The sequence below is a fragment of the Pinus tabuliformis genome, chromosome 3_2 (genome assembly GCF_031772625.1).
Source record: "Pinus tabuliformis cultivar Carrire ecotype Pingquan chromosome 3_2, CPIR1, whole genome shotgun sequence".
NCBI classification, from domain to species: domain Eukaryota; kingdom Viridiplantae; phylum Streptophyta; class Pinopsida; order Pinales; family Pinaceae; genus Pinus; species Pinus tabuliformis.
Window position 1 is genome coordinate 856,910,826 of NC_142302.1, and position 12,978 is coordinate 856,923,803.

Below are 12,978 nucleotides of genomic sequence, written 5' to 3' on the forward strand. Positions count from 1 at the left end.
TCTCAAGCATTGCGGCTCCATAATTTTTCATGATTTCATGATATCTTGTTGATTTATTATACAAAATTGATCCTCCTGAAGTAGGGAGAAAGTCTCTAAATTATCTCCTCCTCCAAATCGCCATAATATTCCCAATATTCTGACAATATTCTACATAAATAAATAATATTAAGAACAAATATGAAATCATCTCTAAACCTTCATAATGAACAGATTAAAACTAAGGAAACATTATTAAGTGTAGAGGGAGAGGTTTAATAGAGAATTAATGTTCCTAAGAAAGGTTATATGGGCCTTAACTTGTGTCTAATTTGGAGGCCCATCATACCCCCTTACTAAAACTATTGCTTATCCTTTGAGAAACATGTCCATCCTCCTTACCCTATTTCTCTTTATGTATGCTGACATGTTTCATGCTTTGTTTGCTGGTCTATTTGATGCTCTTTATGTCGCTCTTCTTTCTACTCCATTTTCCCCATCTTAGTTTCCCAAGGAATTTGTAATGTAGGTTGAGGCTACTTATTTCTCTTAGGTGATGCTTCAATTGTAATGAGTTCTATTTTTTATGGAAACACCTTGATTTTCGTTCATCTTCTTGGCAACTTGGATATTTTAAATTGACCACAAACTCAAGTGCAATCCCATCATGATAACCCCTTACCTTTTGTTTGAACCCTTGTCATTTCCTTTGAATATTTGCTTGCTTCCCAAGGCTCTAGTGATGTTAAGGGCAAAATTTCTCTTCCTGTAGCACTCTATTACATTCTTGTAGTAGTTTCTTGGCTTCCTTGTAGTGCTAAATGATCTTCTTGTAGCAATTACCGTCTTCCTGTAGTAATCTAGAGAGGGGATGATATTTGATTTGGGTGCTATAGGGATGATGGAGAGTGGTGAATACATGAGCTGCACACAACCAGAATCCTATACAAAATAAATTTTTCATGGAAAGAGGTTGTGGATGCACCTTTTTTTTTCTTTATTTAACAAAAAAAAATATTCATTGTTTTTTCATTTTTTCTTTCAACTATTCTCTATTTTTTCCATCACATTCAAAATAGACTCAAATTGTTTTGAGTTAATTGAGTTGGCCCTCATTTATTCATTCACACTCCTTGTCCTCCATCACTACTAAATGAATACAACCAACATTCACAAGTTCTCTTCACTTTTGTCTTCTTCCTCTCCCACACATGTGGGTGTCTTGGTGGAAAGGTGAAGTTATTTTCTAGATAACATCGAGGTTGTTGTGCTACTCATTTTGGCTATAAAAAACATTATCCTTCATATACCTGCAACATTTTTCAAGATAAAATAAATTCATAGGAAAGTCTTAGAGTATTGTGTACGTGAGGCTTACCCTTGATGTGTTTTTGCATGTGATATTGAGGTTGTTGATATGATTGTTGAATCTGGCTTTGGTGGTTGCACGCTACTTCTAAACAAAGATAATGGATGATATGTTGTCTTCTTGAGCTATTATATTATTATTCTTTTTTTCTCCATGCATTGGCTTTGCTCTGAAATTTTTCTTTGGAAATGTGCTTGGCTGATCAAAGTTGTCAGTGTAGGTCTTCTTGATGGTGGATCAATTTGTTGTTGTTTGAGATCATTAGTGAGCCTGTAGTAGCCCTAGAGAGGTTTTGTGGCTACCCAAGATCGAGGAGATGATCCCTCAATGCCTCACGTTATTCAATTCTTCATTCTAGTGCTTCCAAGTGGTTTTGATTGTCGTTCTAGAGGGCTTGTGTAGAGTGTGACAAGACCGTTTGTCTTCATGTAGCAGTCAAATAAACCATCCTAGGATCAATATTTCCTTCAACTGATACCTTTAAAAATACTGGTAATACATTAGTAATCTTTTGACAAGGATCAAAGGCCTTTTATTGTGGTGGAAGGGATGGAAGAATGGGTGAAAATGAGAGTGGAGAAGAGGTTACATGGTGTGGAAAATGAATTATGAGGCTATGGCAGACCTATCTCAACCTTCCCTATAGAAGACATGACCTTTTAACTCATTTCTCCAATCGGATTGCCTCTTGTAGCTTCTTCTCGGACATCCTATAGCAATTTAGAACTTCTCGTAGAATTTGAGGACAATCTCTTGTAGCAAACTTGTTTTGTGCATATGTTTGGAATGGTAGATTTGATTGTCCTGAAATTTGGTGATCCCGTTTTCGTAATCCCTCTACATCTCCCCATTAAAAATATTTTCCAATGGATGCACGAATATCAAGAGAATTTAAAAATGGTGGTAGGTGATGGAGGTTGATTTCTCGAGAAACATGCACTAGAATTTTCTGAAATTTCTTGAGAGTGTCCCCATCATCCACATGCATCTCCCCATTAAAGATGCCATCAAATGAATGCATATATATAGAGAAAAATTAGAAATGGTTGTAGGTGATGGAGGCCGATTTCTCCAAAAGTGTGCACCAAAATTTACTTAAATTGCTTGGGCATGTTACTGAAATCCGTGTTTATCCCCCCCTAAAATTGATCTGTAAATAGATGCAAGGTTTTCAAGATATGACAAAAACAAATTATGATGTGTGTATTTTAGCTTTGAGTAGCAAAAGATAGCCTTCCAATAACATTTTAGGACAGCACGGAAAATGAATCGGAAAAGATTGGGAATGATGTGTGGATGGTTTAAATAAATGAGGGTGATGGATTGGCATGGCCTTGGTCCTTCTAGAGTATCTGAGCAAAGGAGGAGAAATTCCATGTTTGACTTCCTTTGACTAGAATTTTAACAACCTTTTTCTTTTGGTGCTAAAGTGTTCTTGTTTCTTGCGAAGGTTGGAGAGCACCAACATTCATGAGAGAGAGATACATGGAGATTTTTTTTTTTCATTTTTTCATTTTTTCCCTTTTCTTAGGGCTACTAGATGCCTCAATGAGGTTTTCAACTAGTAGGTGTGCCTAGGCACCTCAAAGGAGGTTTTCACATATGATATTTTATCTTTTTCTTTTCTTTGTTCTCTTTTCTCCAACCCATTGACTATCACATGGAGGTTTTCAATAAATGAGCCAATATCAGGCACCTCAAATGAGGTTTTCACCTAAGATTTTATTTTTCTTTCTTATCTTTCATTTTTTTTCTTTTTCTATCCTACTCTACTTGAAAAGCACAATCTCTTTCAAGTATAGGAATACTTCCAATAGAGCCATTTGCACATTAAGATGAGAAATAAACTAATGTGCATGCTTGAAATATGTTCTTTGACATGTACCTAAATGTAAGAGACCAAATGCTTTGACTGAGATGAGATCAAGAATTCTGGATGAAGAGCGTATTGCTCCAACTTAACAATTTTTCAGAACCAGATTTCAATATAGTTGTGATGCCCCTAGTCCAATTGCTGATTTGGATTATCTTGGATGTCTTCTCCTTTCATGAAATTCATAGCTTCTTCTTCCTTTTTTTATTCTCTTGAACACATAGAGGATCTAATGGTGACCATTATATTACTCCCTCAATTTCTGATTTTGATGTCTTCTATCCATCAAGTGCATCCCATGATCCTTTGGTATTCTCATTGGAATCTTCTTTTTTTGAATGGTTTCCTTCAATGATATCAAGAGAATCTGTTTTTTTCACTACTCTTCCTGAGCTGAGATGAATACCATTTATATCAAGAGGATATGTAAGGAAGTGTTGTATCTCAACAATGTAAGCGGGTTGAGTTGCTTCCTTATGTGGGCTTGGAAATGGTGGTACAGGTAGTTGTGTGGGAGTGGATGTTTGAGATGGGTGTGGTTGAGGTTATGGTTGTGGTGGTGTTGGATGGTAGGGATAACATGGAGTTGTGTATTGATGATATTGAGGAAACTATTGAGGATATTGTGGATTTCTCCCATAATTTCCTTGCCAACCTTGTTGCCAAGACTGGTTTCAGGTTGAGATGGCCAAGGTTTCCAACGAAAGAGTGTGTTCCAATTACTTTGATATCGATGTACATACCCTTCAAATTCTGTATTGTGTTCTTGCATCATACTAGGTTGACTAGGATTCCATGGTCCTCTTGGAGCTACATAACATAGCTACTTTGATGGTTGACTTGCTCCATTGTCCTCTTAGTAAAATTCCTTCAACCTTGGTAATGACGGGCAATATTTAACAACATGTGATTCTTCATGGTTAACACAAAGATAAACATCTTCCTTTTTCTCATCTTGCATTCTTAATATTTGTACTTGTTTTCTTCGATTGCTAAGAATTTATGTTTTAAAGTCATCAAAAAATTTTCCAAGTTTAGCTTGACTTATCGATCTTGATGTTAATTTACTTTTGCTCTTCCTCTTGATATGTGCTTGCATGTTTCACATATTTCTTCAAATGATAATTGGTATATATCACCTTTACTCATGAGACCCGAGAGATGAATACACTCATCCCTAATTTTTCTAAGAGCATTTTTAGTGTGTCAGATCTTAAATGATTTATTTTTTCCATCTTAACATTATACATGAACCTCCCTATTAGATCCTCAAGGCTCTCATCTTCTTTTTTATTCATTCTAAATATTTCTTCTCTAATATCTTGATCATTATATTTTTCTAGAAATATATTTTGCATGTCACTCCATGATCTTATTGAATTAGTCTCTAAACTCATGAACCATTTAAGAGATCTATATTGCAGTGTTTCTGAAAACAATATTAACTTTTGAGTGTTCAGTGTGTAACCATAAGATCAACAAATGATTTCAAATTCAAAGAGAAAGGTTTCTTGATCCTCGAACCTCATACCATGGAAGTTGGGAGGGAGAGATGGGGGATTTTCTTCATATGCACACTAACATTAGTATCTGGAATTGGAAATCAAAGAGGGTCTTCTTCATTGCCATCATATCCATCCATTTCTTCTACCTTCTCTATCACCTCTTCTTCTTCTACCTACAGAAATGAATGGTGATGTGGCCCTTACTGCACCACATTATGAAATGAGGGGGTTGGTGTTGGAGATTTTTTTTGAATAAGAATTCTAATGCAATGTAGTTTTATGTTCTTTAAATGAAAGATGCCTAATGAAATTTGTTTGCTTTTGCAGAAAGTAAAGCGAAATGGATTAACTAGAGAAGAAAACAACACACACTTTGACACCTTCCTGGAAATGGCACCAAAAACAGATGAGGCTCAGTATTGCAACAAGAATGTTGCAACTCCCAAGGCTACTAACTTTAATTATCAACATGGGGTTTGTCAAATCCTAAGATGTATCGACACTATATGTGCAACATACAACATGTTCTTCCTTCATTTTCATGATGTAATGAGACAAAATCCTAAACTAATTACATAAATGGAAATTTTACTTTGAAAAGAAATTAATCCTAGGCAACAACAACAATTTGTAATTGAAATCCTAGGAGTAGGAATTCAAATAAATAGGCCTAATCTACTTTTTAAAAAGGCATGTTCTAATTGGTGTTCATTCTTCCTCAATCACGGATTTAGAGCCTAGGGGTAATGATTCAACCCTAAGTGACAAAAACAAAGTTTGATCAAATCTCTGCAAGTATATACATGCTAAAAGAGTGTTACAAGAAGTTACGCATGCTTCTACAAGAAGTTATGGGCTGGTAGAGGAAGTTACGAGATTTTTTACAGGAAGATATAATTCACCAAATGAAAAATAAAATAAAATCCAAATTAGATGGGAGAATTTTTTTTATTGAATAGGATGTATTATGTCTCCATTCCAAGTGGAATCACTCAATTGAATCTCATTAGCATGTTCTAAAACATAGCAGAAAATTACTACAGTTTTCCACAAGGGACTTCTAGAAATTTAGATCTAGGAATAAGGAAAATGATCGAAGTAGCTCAATGATTACTGTGACCTTCCAAAATTCCTCCAAGGATGAAATCATTCTTGTGATCTTGTAATCCATTTAACCCAATCCTACTACAAGAAATCATCAATACTAAATCTAGAAATAGAAAAAACAAGAATAAGAGATGCATGTTAATAAGAACCGAAAAGAAGAAAACTAAATTATACAAAAGGTCTTTAAGGCTCCTGGTATGGAGAAGCCTAAGGAATCTCAGAGTCCCATGAAGGATGACAAGGTTTAGAAGCTGAAAATGGTACCAAAATTAATTATTTCCATCAATGCAATTACATCCCTGCAAGAAATGAAAGTGGAGCTGCAAAAATACAAGTTGTATCCATAGGAGGACTAAGAAAAACCCACTCCTAGAGGAAAATTCTAATTGGTACTTATAAAAAAATATTAGGAAGCATTCTCCATGAAGGGAGGAAGATTTCCCCTTCAAAATCCCTCAAAATAGTAGATCTGGTTCCCAACACTGGGAATCTGCATTAAATGACAAGGAACACATTGCTATATTTTCTCAATCATTGTAGCTCTGTAATTTGTGCAAGATTTCATGATATCTTGTTTATTTCTTATCCAATATTGACCCTCCTGTAGTGGAGAGAAAGTCCCTAAATTATCTACTCCTCCAAATCTTCATAAGCTTTCCAATATTCTACAAAAATAAATAATATTAGGCACAAATATGAAATCATCTCTGAACCTTCCTAATGAATATATTAAAGCTAAAAAAACATTATTATGTGTAGAAGGAGAGGTTTAATATAGCCTTCATGTCGCTAATAAAGGTTATATGGGCCTTAATTTGTGTCTAATTTGGAGGCCTATTAGTAGGTAGGGGAGTATATAGACCTTGCTTCTTGATGGTCAGTTTGGTAATGGTGCAAGAAATGCAGGATATGATGTATTTCCCAACATCATGTCGAAGGTTTGGCCAATAGAAATACTCTTGTAGAAGTGCCAGTATTTTCTCTACCCCGAAATTTCTAGTGACCCAACTACAATGCGCCTCCCAAATCATCTTGGCACACTTGCTTGAAGGAACACATAAGTGTCCTAGGTGGCATAACAATGCATCCTAGAGGAGAAAATTTGGAACTTTATTTCCTTCAAGGAGTGTCTATTATGTGTTTCCAAATTTTGGATCGCTCTTGTAAAGATGCGTCCACCCCATGGTCTCGCGCTCACAAGAGTCAAGCACAGTGGTTGGCTGAGCCAGTCTATAACAATATTGTTGGTGTTTCCCTTCTTGTACTTAATGTTCAAATGCAAATTTTGCAGGTATGTGGGACATTTATGATGATGATCGTTCTGCAACTTCCCTTGTGTCTTTATGAACTACAGGGGTCGATGGTCTATATGGATGATCATTTCCTTCACCAGAATGTAATGCTTCCACTCTTCGCAAGCGTGCACAATGGAATACATCTTGTTTTCATACGTGGGATACTTTCAGCCTATGTTTCACTGTGATATGCCACTAAATGCCCCTGCTCAATAAGAACTTTACCAATAGCATTGTCAAAGGCATTTATCCTAATCTCAAATGGTTGTTGCATGTCTGGTAATGTGAGCATTGGTGAAAAGTAGAGGTAATGCTTCAACTCAAAAAATGTATTCTATTGGTATTCAGACCAAAATAAATTTGCTTTCACTCCTCCCATGTTGTCTTGACACAAAAGCCAAGTTATATAAGAGAACCTAAACATCAACCTGTGGTAGAAGTTGGCAAGACCTAGAGATCTGTGGAGCTCTGTTAGAGTGATTGGGGTTGGCCAATCCCAAATTACTTGTATCTTGGCTGGGTCCACATGCACACCCTTCTCATCAATTATGTACCCCAAATATTAAACATGCATCATACCAAAAGTCAATTTCTCCAAATTGGTAGACAACTTGTGTTGCCATAGGTTTTGGAGGACTTGGCGAATATGGTGGAGGTGTTCTTACCAACTCTAGCTGAAGATAAGAACATCATTCAAATACACCACCACAAATGGGTTGGTGAATAGTTGGAAGATGTCATCCATCAACCTCACGAAGGTTACAGGGACATTCATCAACCCGAAAGGCTTTACTGGCCATTCAAAAAGGCACTCCTTGGATTTGAAGGTAGTATTCCACACATCAGAGGTTTCGATTGATACCTAGTTATAACCAAACTTAAAGTCAATATTTCTGAAATATTTGGCCCCCTTGAGATGGTCCAAAAGGTCATCAATCCATGGGATTGGATACCTATTCTAGACATTGATACGTTTTAGTTTGATAGTCAATACAGAGTGTCCAGGTACCATCCTTCTTCTATACCAATACGATGAGGCTCCCAAAGGGTGATGAAATTGGCCTAATATGCCCTTTCTGCAACAAATCCTAAATATTCCTCTCGATTTCATCGTTGTCCAAAATAGAGCGTCGATAGTTCGGTCCATTGGGTAGCAACGTGCCCAAGGTCAGCTGAATGGAGTGCTTGACCTGATAGTGTAGAGGTGTTAGGCCATGGGAAAGGTATGTTTTATCCTCATATTAGATTAGTTAATCATTCATATTTATATGTTTCTCTTCATATTAGAAAATAATTTAAAAGAAACGAGTGTAGAAGTCAAATAAAGGCAATCGTTAACGAATTGTGTAATGTTGGGCATGAAAGCTAACTTTTGCTAATTTTTATATGTAGGAATATGAATTGAACAATTGTTGTACAAATGATGGAACATCAGTGACCAAGAAAATAAAAAGGACAATGTTTCTCTCGTGAAGGCTAGCAGAAGAATAGGGGAATTGAGTTTATTTTGTAATAAAATCTAATTCTCAGTTGTGAAATCCTCAGGTTCTCCTGATCTTGAGGATTCACTCCTATCTATTTATCTCTCATAGGTTATATAAAGACGACAGGTGAAATAGAACAGGCTAGCTAGGAATTGGGAGATTGTAACTTTCATTTGGATAGAGATTATTATCACTATGGTTATGTTGTATATTTATTATTGAATTTAATGAGAAAGACCATGTTTAACTTAATCACATTGTGAGTGTCTTTTGGCAGTGACTTCTGGAGACTCTGAGCCTAGTCACTAGTGGATTTAATGTTTTGTTTGTGCCATACTTATTTCTTTTTACTCTTACAATTGTTTATTCTTGTTACTTCATGAAACTAGAATTATTTTGATTGTGTGAATATTGATCCTTATGATTTACCTTTACCATTCAAAGTAGATTCTAGATCTTATTATGTTTATATCTGTTTGTTAGTATTTGATGAATTTATCATGTTAGTTTAAGTATTTGATTGTTGTTCCTTCTGAGTATTGTTATCAGATATCTTGAGTTCATAGTTTATTGCTTTCAGTTAAAAGCTTCAATAGTTGTTTTTGTTTATTTGTTGTAGTTTTCCTTCTTGCTGAATAAATTATTGTTGGTGCTACTTAGTAAATCTACTAAGAGTGATTCCTTTAGCATAGTTACATTTAGATTTAGTTTTCTACAAAATAGATTAAAATATATTTGAAAATTCTTTAAGGTTTTCCTTCAAATTTGTTTTAGATTGAACTTCGAGAATTAGATATTGATTATTGCAATGATTCAAAATCATTTCATTTTGAATTAGCCTTTCAATTCACTTGTATAGACAATGTTGAACACTCATGAAATAAACACACTTACCCTGGTTTGATAACTAATGTAGGTATTAAGGTTGCTTTTAATAGTCATCTTAGTGCACCAAAATTTTGGCATCGTTGCCGAGGAGAGTTTTTCAAAGTGATTTCCTTTTATTTTTCTTGCTATAAAAGAATTGGGTATTAAAAATGAGAGGTAAGAACCTGCGTAATGAGTAAGTAAATTAATTTTTCAACAGCCCGGTTTTTAGCAATGCATAGAGGTTAAATAGCAGTAGGAGTTTTTATGAATGACTAAGAGTAAAAGGGTAGAAAAACATCAAAACCCCCCAATCAAATCCAAAAAACCCAAGGGACCGGTGAACTTTGGAAGACGAAAATTTATAGACGAAATCATAAGAAAAGTAGAATCTCAGGCATCAGTAGGACGCCGGACTATATCTAGAAAAATTCCTACCATAATACCTCAAACAACAAGATCACCATCTGCAGCCTATGTTGAGATTCATAGCCAAATCGGAGGATCTGACCAAAGCATTCAGGTTACTAAAAATTTACATTTTGATCCTTCACAAGAGGGAAAAATGTGCAATTGAAGATAAGGAGAGGGAGAAACCAGTGGAGCTGTTGAGGTAGAGCCACAGTTGTCTGAACTAGTACCACCTGCGATCCTACATCTGAGCAGTGTCGTAAAATCACCTCGGATTGAAAATACTCCACTTACTAAGGTAGCATCCCTTGAAGTCCCTAAAGGGTATTGGAACATTTCCAACCAAACGGCGAATCAACCACCTCAAGGTAGACCTCTATGTTGGGATATCCCATAGTCCACCCAGTAGCCAACGCCCTGATGAAATCTATTCCCTTGCAAAACATCCCAACCTTCCATGGGATGAGTTTGAAATCCTGTGCAGAGGATATGATTACACCATTGATCCTCAAAAATTGAAGTTGGTCCCTTCTATTCTTAAAGGAGCAGCTTTGCGGTGGTTTATGGGTTTGGACGAATGCACTCATAACTCTTTTGATGACATGAAAACTTCTTTTATGACGAAATATCAGGACTACTACATGACTAGGGAATTAAAAGACGAAATCTTAAAAATGTCTACGAAGGATAATGAAACTCAAGAGGAATATGTCGAATGGTTTCAATACAATTTTCAGAGATCCCCTAACTCCAAAGTACCAAAGGTAGTCCTCAAAGCCATCTTAACAAAGGGAATGAAAAAAGAATGGATAGAGACTTTAAATTTGATGGAGAAGGGAGACATTTATAAGGAGGATTATGATGAAATTATTCGCTTATGTATTAGGTGTTCGTAAGGTAGCACACGCACTGGGTCGGCGAGCCGATATTCTATCGCTTGAGGAAGTAAACCGCCGAGTGGAGGTGTGACAAGGGTAGAAATTGGTAACCTCCTAGAGGACTTCAAGATAGACATCATGGGCACCCTTACAACCTTGTTGGACACCTTGCAGGCCAAATAGAAATAAGCCTTAGCAGAACATAATTTGGCCATTTTTTTCTAATACTTCTTGAAGAATCACATTAAATGGGATTGTCCGTTGGACATGGTCCATACATGCACTATCTACATCATGGACCTTGCAACTGAGTAGTGTCCATCATTTCCATGGCTGAAAGTAGTTTTTAAAGAGTCGGAAGAATAGATGGAGCTAGTATACTTAATGAACCAGCGTCGAGAGTGGCAAGGCGGACCTACAGGTATGTCACAAGACCCATCTCAGTTCTTTCCATCTTTGTCATTTAATCAGTGGCAAAATTCTGGAATAACATGGAAAGGTCAATCACCTTTCTCGACTTGGAAGTTCCAACCATTTCCTATGTCACCTTGGCCAAATAAGTCCTTTCCAGGTAATAGTTGGATGAATTCTCCTTTTACTCCTTTTTGGCAAAATAATCCATACCTATCCAAGTGGCCTACCTCTACTTCACAAAATCCGAACTGGTCTCCGAATTGGCAGTGACCTGTAGGGATAAGCAACACACCTATGGGGAAAGGTCCTCAAACTCAACCTACATTATCATCCCCATATCCATTAAATCAAAATCCTTAGCCCCTTCTGTGTCCCCAACTACCAGCTCAGCGAAATCCAAAGCCCAATAATAGACGAGTTCAACTGATACAAATTGTTGAAAACTCATACCTTGAGACCGAACAAAACAAATGCAATGAACTTAGGCTGAGGTTAGGATGCATTATCACTCCTAAGGAAGACAAAGACCAGTTTCCAAATGAGTTAGAAACATCACCTGTAAATACACCTTCAACTATGACTGACACAGAAATAAAATAGGCAGAAGAAACAATTGAATAGAAAAATCCTAAAAAACTCATAATTACCTCTCATTCCCTAAGATATTAATATACCTAAACCAATTGTTTACCCATACTTTGATCTCTTAGGGTAGCTTAAAAATCTATGCATTAAACTTCCTCTCCTCCAGGCCATCCAATATATTCCTACTTATGCTAAAATGATTAAAGAACTATATGTGAAAAAGCATGTGAAGAAAATAAAAGATTCACCAACTATCCATGTCAAAGGAACCTTTTCTGATTTACTTTTGGGCAAGGAAAAACCGATAAAATATGAGGATCCATGGAATCCCATAGTTACATTCCAAATATATGACTGCTCCTTTCTGAACACACTACTTGACTTGGGCGCATCCATTAACATCTTAATCGTGGAAAATTTTGAGACACTTGGTATCACAACTCTGGAACCAACCACCATCCAGATAGAAATCGTTGATCCTTCGGTGGCAAGACCAGAGGGAATTTTACAGGACATTACGATTTTCATTGATTCATCAATGTACCCAATGGATTTTCTAGTTATCAACCCAAAAATTCAATTAGATGGGCACCCTTTAATTTTGGGCCGACCTCGGTTGGAAACAACTGATGCTTATATAGGTTGTCGTATAGGAAGCATGACCATTGCTAAGGGGGACACTGCAAAGAATCTCATTTTATATCCTCCCACAAATCCTAGTCCTCCCATTGTGAAAATACATAAACAGCTACCTACAGATGTGGAAGAAAGTATTTGTTCACAACTTACAGTAACATAGGCGCTTTAATTAAAGAATCAAACTAAATATGATGTGATCAATAACTTTATTAATCATCCAGCCACTATGAATAATGTAAAATGCCAAATGTTAAAAGAAATACTTGACACTGAAGCCTTGGAGGACCCTTTGAAAGATACTGATGATCAGCATATCCCAACAATTGCCATTCATAACAACAAACATGTTGAAATTGAACCAGGCAAGATTTTAAACATCAATGGTAGTCTGGACAGTGACCAACAGCAAAAGCTCATTCAAGTTCTACAAAAATATAAAGGGGATTTTTCTTGGGACTATCCAGACATGAAGGGCATAGACCCACAATTATGTACACATCATATCTACACCAAAAAGGATGCTCATCCTATCTGGAAACCTCAACAGAGACTAAATCTACATCTCAAAGATA